The 8028-nt window shown below is 17.5% G+C and overlaps 4 annotated features.

Annotated features, from left to right (window-relative positions):
• Window positions 1–201: part of a repeat region that runs on past the window's edge.
• Window positions 202–845: 644 nt separating this feature from the next.
• Window positions 846–1258: a repeat region.
• Window positions 1259–1862: 604 nt separating this feature from the next.
• Window positions 1863–2279: a repeat region.
• Window positions 2280–3089: 810 nt separating this feature from the next.
• Window positions 3090–3507: a repeat region.
• Window positions 3508–8028: the final 4521 nt, after the last annotated feature.

The raw sequence follows: 8028 nt of genomic DNA, 5'->3' as shown, positions 1-8028 counted from the left end.
GAAAATTTTATTGTTATATGTATAAAATTTTCTTTTACTAAATTCATCATAAAATATTTCATTTAATTTCTCCATTTCCCCAAAAAAAAAAAATATTTTTTTTTTTTTTTTTATTTATTTCTTAGTAACAAATATTTTAAAAAATTGTTTTTTTTTTAATCAAATTTTTTCCTGACTATTTTTACATTTTTTTTTATAAAATTTTTTTTTTCTGACAGTCCTTGTATTTTCTTTTTAAAAAGTACAAACAAAAAAAAATCATCAATTTTTTTTTTATTTTTGTGTGTGTATGCATGACCAACTTCGTATACTTCATTTAACTTGTCCTTTTATTTTCCAAAAAGGTTAATGAAGCCTTCTATTAACCAGTCCCTTACTAATTTGATTGTTCAATATGTTCAAAATAAATTGAACAAAAAATTAATAAATTAATTATAAATTTTTTTTTTTTAAGAGAAAATATATGTTTTATTGTTAATATATAAATACTAAAAGAAAATATTGCTTTACATATATAGTCAAAGATTCTTATATAGAGTAATTAAGCCTTAATGAAATTAAGAAAATTTTTATATTAAATTATGTAAATATATCTTATAAAAAATTAATGTTTTAAAAAGTAAAAATAATAAATCAGAAAATTTTTATCTTGGATAATGTTAAATTTTTATGAAATAAGCTTTCTATTTCACATTAAATAATGTAATTATATAGAGAATTAGTATTTATATTAATAAAAATATGAATTAAATTAATCTATTGTGTTAAAAAATATTTTCATAGGAAATACAATAAACTATGACTGATATATATGTTCTAATGAATTACATGATCTATATATATTAGATTTATTAATCGTCTGTACAGTGATTATTCTAGGATATTGAGTAAATATATTAGTAAAGAGTAAGTAGAGTTGCCTTTACTAATTTAATTAATTTAAATTTACTTTTAATGCTATAAACTAGTAAACTTTATTTATAGTCTACTTCATTGAGAATTTATTCTTTTTTTAAGAGACATTTATCTACTTTAATAAAAATCCTTATTTTTAATAAAAATTTAAATTTTCGATGATTATTGATTTTAAATGCATATATTTTATTTATACTGTTATTAGTAATGTTCAGTAATTTCAACACATTACTATCAAGTTAAAAAAAATAAAAATTATAAAAATACAAAATTAATCATATAAATATTACAAAACACGAAAATTTTATTATTGTTAATGTTAATTTTTCTTATATAAATTTAAAACAAAAATATACTACATGTAACTTTTTGTGAACAATTTTTCTATTTATTAATCATAAATCATTTTTTAAAAAAAATAAACATATTTTATTTTAAACTATTTAAAGATTACCAAATGAAAATAAAAATAAATTAGCAACTAATTTTTTCCTTCTTTTTTTTATATATTTTTTGCATGGCTAACTATTTATTTTCCGAACTGCTATTGTTTCTTACTATCGAATATATTAATAACATCTTTCATTAAATTGTAACCTAAATTTTAATGTAATTATAATTATCATATTGAATTGTAATATAAATAAAAAAAAAGAAATTCATAATACTATAGTAGAAATTTTATTGCACTACATGGAGTTGTATAATGAACATGTGGTTAATAAAAAGCTTCATTAACCTTTTTGGCTATAAAAGGACTAGCTATGTGGAGAATACATAGTTAGTTGTGCTAACTAAAAAAAAAAGCCAACTGGGGAAGCGTGTACACAAAGATAACGCGAACCGCACCCACTTATGACGTACCCCCCTGTACNGAGAGAGAGATTTTTTAAAGAAGATAATGATATTTTTGTAAAGTGTTTAATTTGCATAATATTTTTATATTTTGAATTTATGAGAGAAAATTTTATACATATGAAGGTAAAATTTCATGTAATTAATATGCATATAATTTATTTGCATTTTTAATAAGTATTTGTGTTTTGTTAATTCGATAGCAATATAAAATGATTGCTGAATATAACTCGTAATAAATAAACTAATAATTATAATTAACTAATAGTTAATGTTAAATAAGTGTTTAAATTTTTAATAAAATAAGGATTTATTTATTAAAGTAAATAAATACTTATTGAAGCAAAAGAATGCTGAACGAAGTAGTTTATGATTAAAGATCATTCGCTCAAAGCATATAAGAATATACATAAGTATAAAAAAATCGTAGAGTCATCTCTACATGCTCTTTATTAATTGGTTTGTTTAGTACTCTAGTAAAGTCTCAGAACACCCAGTTAATAAAACAACATGATAATTTATATAAATAATATTCTTTAGATAAATAAATGATCAAAAAAGAAAAGAGGTAAAATGATACCCATTAATGAATTACTATATTAATAAATTCCCTCTTTCAAAATGATAAGAAAAATTAATGTGAGGAATTGCATAAAAAATAACATAAAATAGTTACAATTTTTAGTAAAATCATATGTGTAAACGAATTAAACCATGTAAAAGCCTATTATTTTAAAAAAATATTACGGTTCAAAATTTATTTCTTTAGAATCATTAATAATATTAATTTATTATGAAATTTTCTTTATATAATTATTTTACTGTATAAAAATTAAATATCATAAATTATTCATTAAAAAAATATTATATGATAAGAAAAAAGTTAATTTTAAACTCTAGATAATAATTCTTTAAGGTAACTCTTTGTTTAGCATTTCAACAAAAATTAATGCATTGAAAAAGGTAAATAAGAAACACTGAAAATTTGTTAAGGGATTATAATTATATGTAATACTTTTATTGTATGAATGAAAAACATATAATATAAAATATATATTTATTAATTATAATATTAATTATAATCCTTTGAAAAAAAGTGCATATAAATTTACATATTTATTTAAAAAAGCAATGATTCATTAAAAAAAGGAAATATATATTTCATTACATATTTCTTTTTATTAATCCAAATAATTAAAAATAAATAACAAAAAGTATTTTTAATTTGATATATTATAAACATAAGTTTTAAAAAAAAAAATAATGAAAAAGAAAAATAAAATGTGAACAAAATTATAAATTTAATTATAAAGAATATTATACTGGTTTATTAATTGGGTGTTCGGTGACTTTGCTCGAGTACTGAACAAACAAATTAATAAAGAGCATGTGGAGTTGCCTCTACGATTTTGATGTATTTATATATACTTTTATATGCTTTGAAGGAGTGATTCTTAATTATGTGATATACTTCGTTAAGCATTTTTTGATTTCAATAGGCATTTATTTACTTTAATGAAAATCCTCATTTTTATTAATAATTTAAATCCTTATTGAATATTGATTATGAATTAAATGTATATTACTTGTTTCTTTGTTATGAGTTATGTTCAGCAATTTAAATATATTCCTGGTGAATTAACAAACATAAACAATTAGTAAAAATGCAAATTAATTATATGAATATTAATTACATGAACATTTTATTGTCATATGTATAAAATTTTCTCTCACAAATTAAAAATATAAATATTATGCAAATTAAACTCTTTATGTAAATACTTTTATCTGCGTAAAATTTCATTTTTACTGGGACTAAATCTTACTCTCGATTTTTATTTTACCAGTCTTCTTCTTCTCTCTTAAATCATTTAAAAAAAAGTAAATATATTTTTTTTTTTACGTCTCTCTTTTTTTAAAAGAAAAATATCAAAAAAAAAATTCAATAGTTTTCTTTTTTTTTTTTTTTTTCTCCGCGTGTGCACAACCAACTACGTATTCTTCATATAGCTAGTCCTTTTTATTACCAAAAAGGTTAATGAAGACTTTTATTAATCATATACAATGTATTTTATATATAAAAATATATATAAAAAAATAAATGTATTCAACATATTTAAAATTAGATACAATGATTTCCTTGGATTTATGACCACACTTATGATGAATCTACATATTCTCCTCGTTCACGTTCGATCAAATTTTCTAAATACTCAGAATCCACAGATATTGAATCAAGATCAGTATGCCCACGTCTTCTACGATATTTCTTTATTTTGATAGAAATTAATTTATATATGTTTAAAAAGAAAATATAAATATATATTTTTAAATGTTTCATTTATAATACCTGAGAGTATATGCATGACGCACGAACAGTAATCATTAGAAGAAAATAAATTAATATAATAATTGAAATTATAATTATATCCGTATAACTATTACCAGATTTATTAGATTTAACAACATTTAAAGTACTATTAGGAGAAGGACTTATGGATTCATTTAAGGATTTTGTAATACTTTCAATTGTACTGTTTGGGACAGACATATTAAATAAGAGATGTTTTTAATTCTCTTTTTAATATTAATTAATGTATTGTAGTTATATACAAATTAAAATAGTAATAAATTTTTACGTAAAAAAAAATATATTATTTTGATAATATATTTGAAATTATGAAAAAAAAAAAATAACAAATAAAGAACAAATGTTTCATATTATATTAGTTTAAATTAACTTAGAATATTTGTAGATTAATATTAAAAAAAATAGTACTACTTAAAAAGTTAAAATTTCATTTAATTTCATATAGTTGATAATACAAATATATATTTTTCTAAAATATATTGCAGAGAAGGTTAAATAAACATTTTAGAAAAATTAGGACTTCTTAATTTACATATAATATGTTTGCTTAAATAATTATAAAAACATAAAAATTAACAAAGATATAATGTAACAATTATTTAAATATGCATTAATAATACAAAAATTTTAAATTAAAAGATAATTATTTTATTTTTAAACTAGTTTTTGGTAGTAAATAATTAGATATAAAAGAATATGAGAGATTAAAACATTAATTATATTTTATTATGATTACAAATTTTTTTCATACATATTTATTTTTAAATTTAAAAAAAAAATTAATTTTATAAAAAAAAGAGGTTTCTTTAGATATAATTTTTATCACATTAACCTTTTATTTTATATATAATTACAACTTTTAATAGTATTTTCAGTATTATTAATTGTAGATATAAATAATTTACTGATTCAGATAAAGTATTTATTTAAATTCTGCTTATCCATATTTATCATATTTTTTTTTAAAAATTGAAAAACAACACAAATAGATAATAACATAAATTTTTTATCTTTAAATAATTCTATTTAGTTATTAATTTACTTCATTATCTAGCTATTTAATTTTTGCATATAATTGATAATTTTTAACATTTAAGTAATTTATTTAATTCATATAATTCAACTTAATCTTTTAGTAATACATAACATAATATCAACAATTAAAATTTTAAAAATTTGTATTAAAACAAAATATAATTATTAATTGCTGCTTTGTTTATCTAAATTTTTTTATATAATATGCATGTATATAATTAATTTATTCTTTCATTATATATGTTCTCTAATTATTGATCTAAATTTTTCATTATGAAATTTATAGTTATTTATTTCATTAATTTTTATTTTAATTAGGAAAGTAATAAATTGTTTATTCTAATTTATGAAAGAATTTTTCTTATTAAGAAAATAAAAATTAACTAAATAAAACATATGCTCACGCTTAAACTTGTAAATATTTATATGCATTATATCTAATAATTTTTTTTTTTTTTTAAATGATATTTGGTTCTTAAATTTTATTAGAACATAGAACATTTTCTAAAAAAAAAAATATATATTTTATTCGTTAATTTTTACATAAAAAACGGAAACATTCTACAATCTTATATAGAAATATATGTTATTTATCATCATATATTCGAAATATAAGTTTTTTTAATATAGATTTATTTATTTTATTAAAGATTATTAGCTTTCTAAAAAAAAAAAAAAAAAATGAAACATAATAGAAACATATAGAAATATTACATTATTAAATAGATAGTTATAAAATTTTTCATTAATTTTAATATTTATTTTATTTTATTTTATTACTTTTTATTAAGTCAATATATAGTTTTGTATTAAAATTTATATCATTTTATTTTTGCAAATTATCCTATGTAAATTCATTTTGTAAATTTTTAAATTTTATTCTATATATATCTAAAATATAATATTTTCTTTAACATAGCTTTTTTTATTTTTTATTGCATAAATTTTAAAAAAAAAAAAAATTTGATAATATGAAGCATTTTATTATAAGAATGGTTTATAAAATTTATATTAATTACCATTTATTACATCAATTATTTATAAAAACATTTCTTTCTAAAAATATTTGCTATTCTTTAAAATATTTATTAAAATAAAAAATATAAATCTTTCGTTTTATATATTTTTTTTTAGGTCCATGCGATTTCCTTAATATTTTCTAACAATAATCTATTTTTATTTTTTGCTCAATTTCGTGAAACAAAAAAAAAAATTTTACTGAAATATTATTGCTAAATAATATAATTAACAAAAAAATTTATTAAAAAAAAAGTTTTTCTCCAAAATAAAAAATAACTTAAAATAAATATTAGGATAATGAAAATATTAATAATGGGGATTATTACGTTATACACTATAATAATTAAAAAAAATATATAAAAAAAGTGATAATAATTATTAGGTTGAAATAATGAAAATGAACATTTGAGGCAATATATTAATTCGTAAATTATTAAATAAAAATAAGAATATAATTAATGATTGCATAAATGTTGATTACGCTTATTAAAAATACAGATCTCATTATAAATAGATAAATAATAAATTGCAATTAAGTGTAAAAAGATTGTACTAATAGTTTAAAATTTTTTTTTTTTTTGTATCATTTTTTAGAAAGTTCGATTATTGATATACAAATAAAAAGATTGTTTCTTTTTTTTGTATAAATTATTTGCATGTATAGTACAATGTTAAATAATAGATAACATTTTTACAAAAAAATTAACAAATCTAATTCATTTTTCCTATCAGTAAAATACTGTGTACATGATATATTATAATGAAAAAAGTTATACTTAATCCAAATTATTTAAAACTTTTTTTCAGTATTTAGAAAAATTATGCTAAAAAATTAGCATTTCTTTATAATAACTATATGTATATTTAAAAAAAAAGCCACAGAATAAAGAATTAATGTCAATAAAGGAAATTAAATGTTAAGAACCTTTTATATAAAAAAAAATATGTATAGATAAGATATAAAATTCATAAAAAATTAAATAAAAGTCTTTATAATATATTATGTATATATATATGATACAAAACGATGAATACTCAGAAATATGCTTTTATTAAAAAAAAAAAATTGATACTAAAGCTTATTGTAAAACTAGTTTTAAAAATATTTATGATTTTTAACCAAATTAGATATTATCCTTTTTACATATATTAAAATGTTTTTCTTTTTTAAATAAATTTATATAAAAATTAAAAAATGTTTGAATTAATTAACAATATATCAAATAATTGTTCTATATAAGCAAAGATAATTCTTTATTTAAGGATCTTAAACAGTACCATGTTCCCCACGCACATATTATTAAGAAATAGTGCTATTTTTTGAAAAAAAAAATGTAAAGAATTTTTTATTGTATAATTGAATTTTTCATATCTTTATTGAAGTTTATTCATTATATTAGTGTATTATAAATAACAAGAATATAAAAGTCTAATATTATAATTAAAAATAATTTTCTATTATGATGTATGGTTATTTTTTTGTGATGTTTATATATATTGAAGCACGAAAACTTGTATTAAATAAAAAATATTAAAAATTAATACCTGAACTAAGAAATAAAGTGAGAAACATGTAGTATAATTAACAAGTTCTTAATATGCTCTTTTTAAGAATATAAATTTTTTTTTTTTTTTTTTTTTAGTTAGCACAACTAACTATGTATTCTCCACATAGCTAGCCCTTTTATAGCCAAAAAGGTTAATGAAGCTTTTTATTAACCAATAGCCAAAAAGGTTAATGAAGTCTTTTATTAAACAAATGATTAGCAATCCATATTCATTGATNGCTTATTGTAAAACTAGTTTTAAAAATATTTATGATTTTTAACCAA

The sequence above is a fragment of the Plasmodium gallinaceum genome, assembly GCF_900005855.1.
Source record: "Plasmodium gallinaceum strain 8A genome assembly, contig: PGAL8A_v1_99, whole genome shotgun sequence".
NCBI classification, from domain to species: domain Eukaryota; phylum Apicomplexa; class Aconoidasida; order Haemosporida; family Plasmodiidae; genus Plasmodium; species Plasmodium gallinaceum.
The sequence above is the reverse complement of the archived record's forward strand: the minus strand, read 5'-3'. Positions and strand labels throughout refer to the sequence as shown.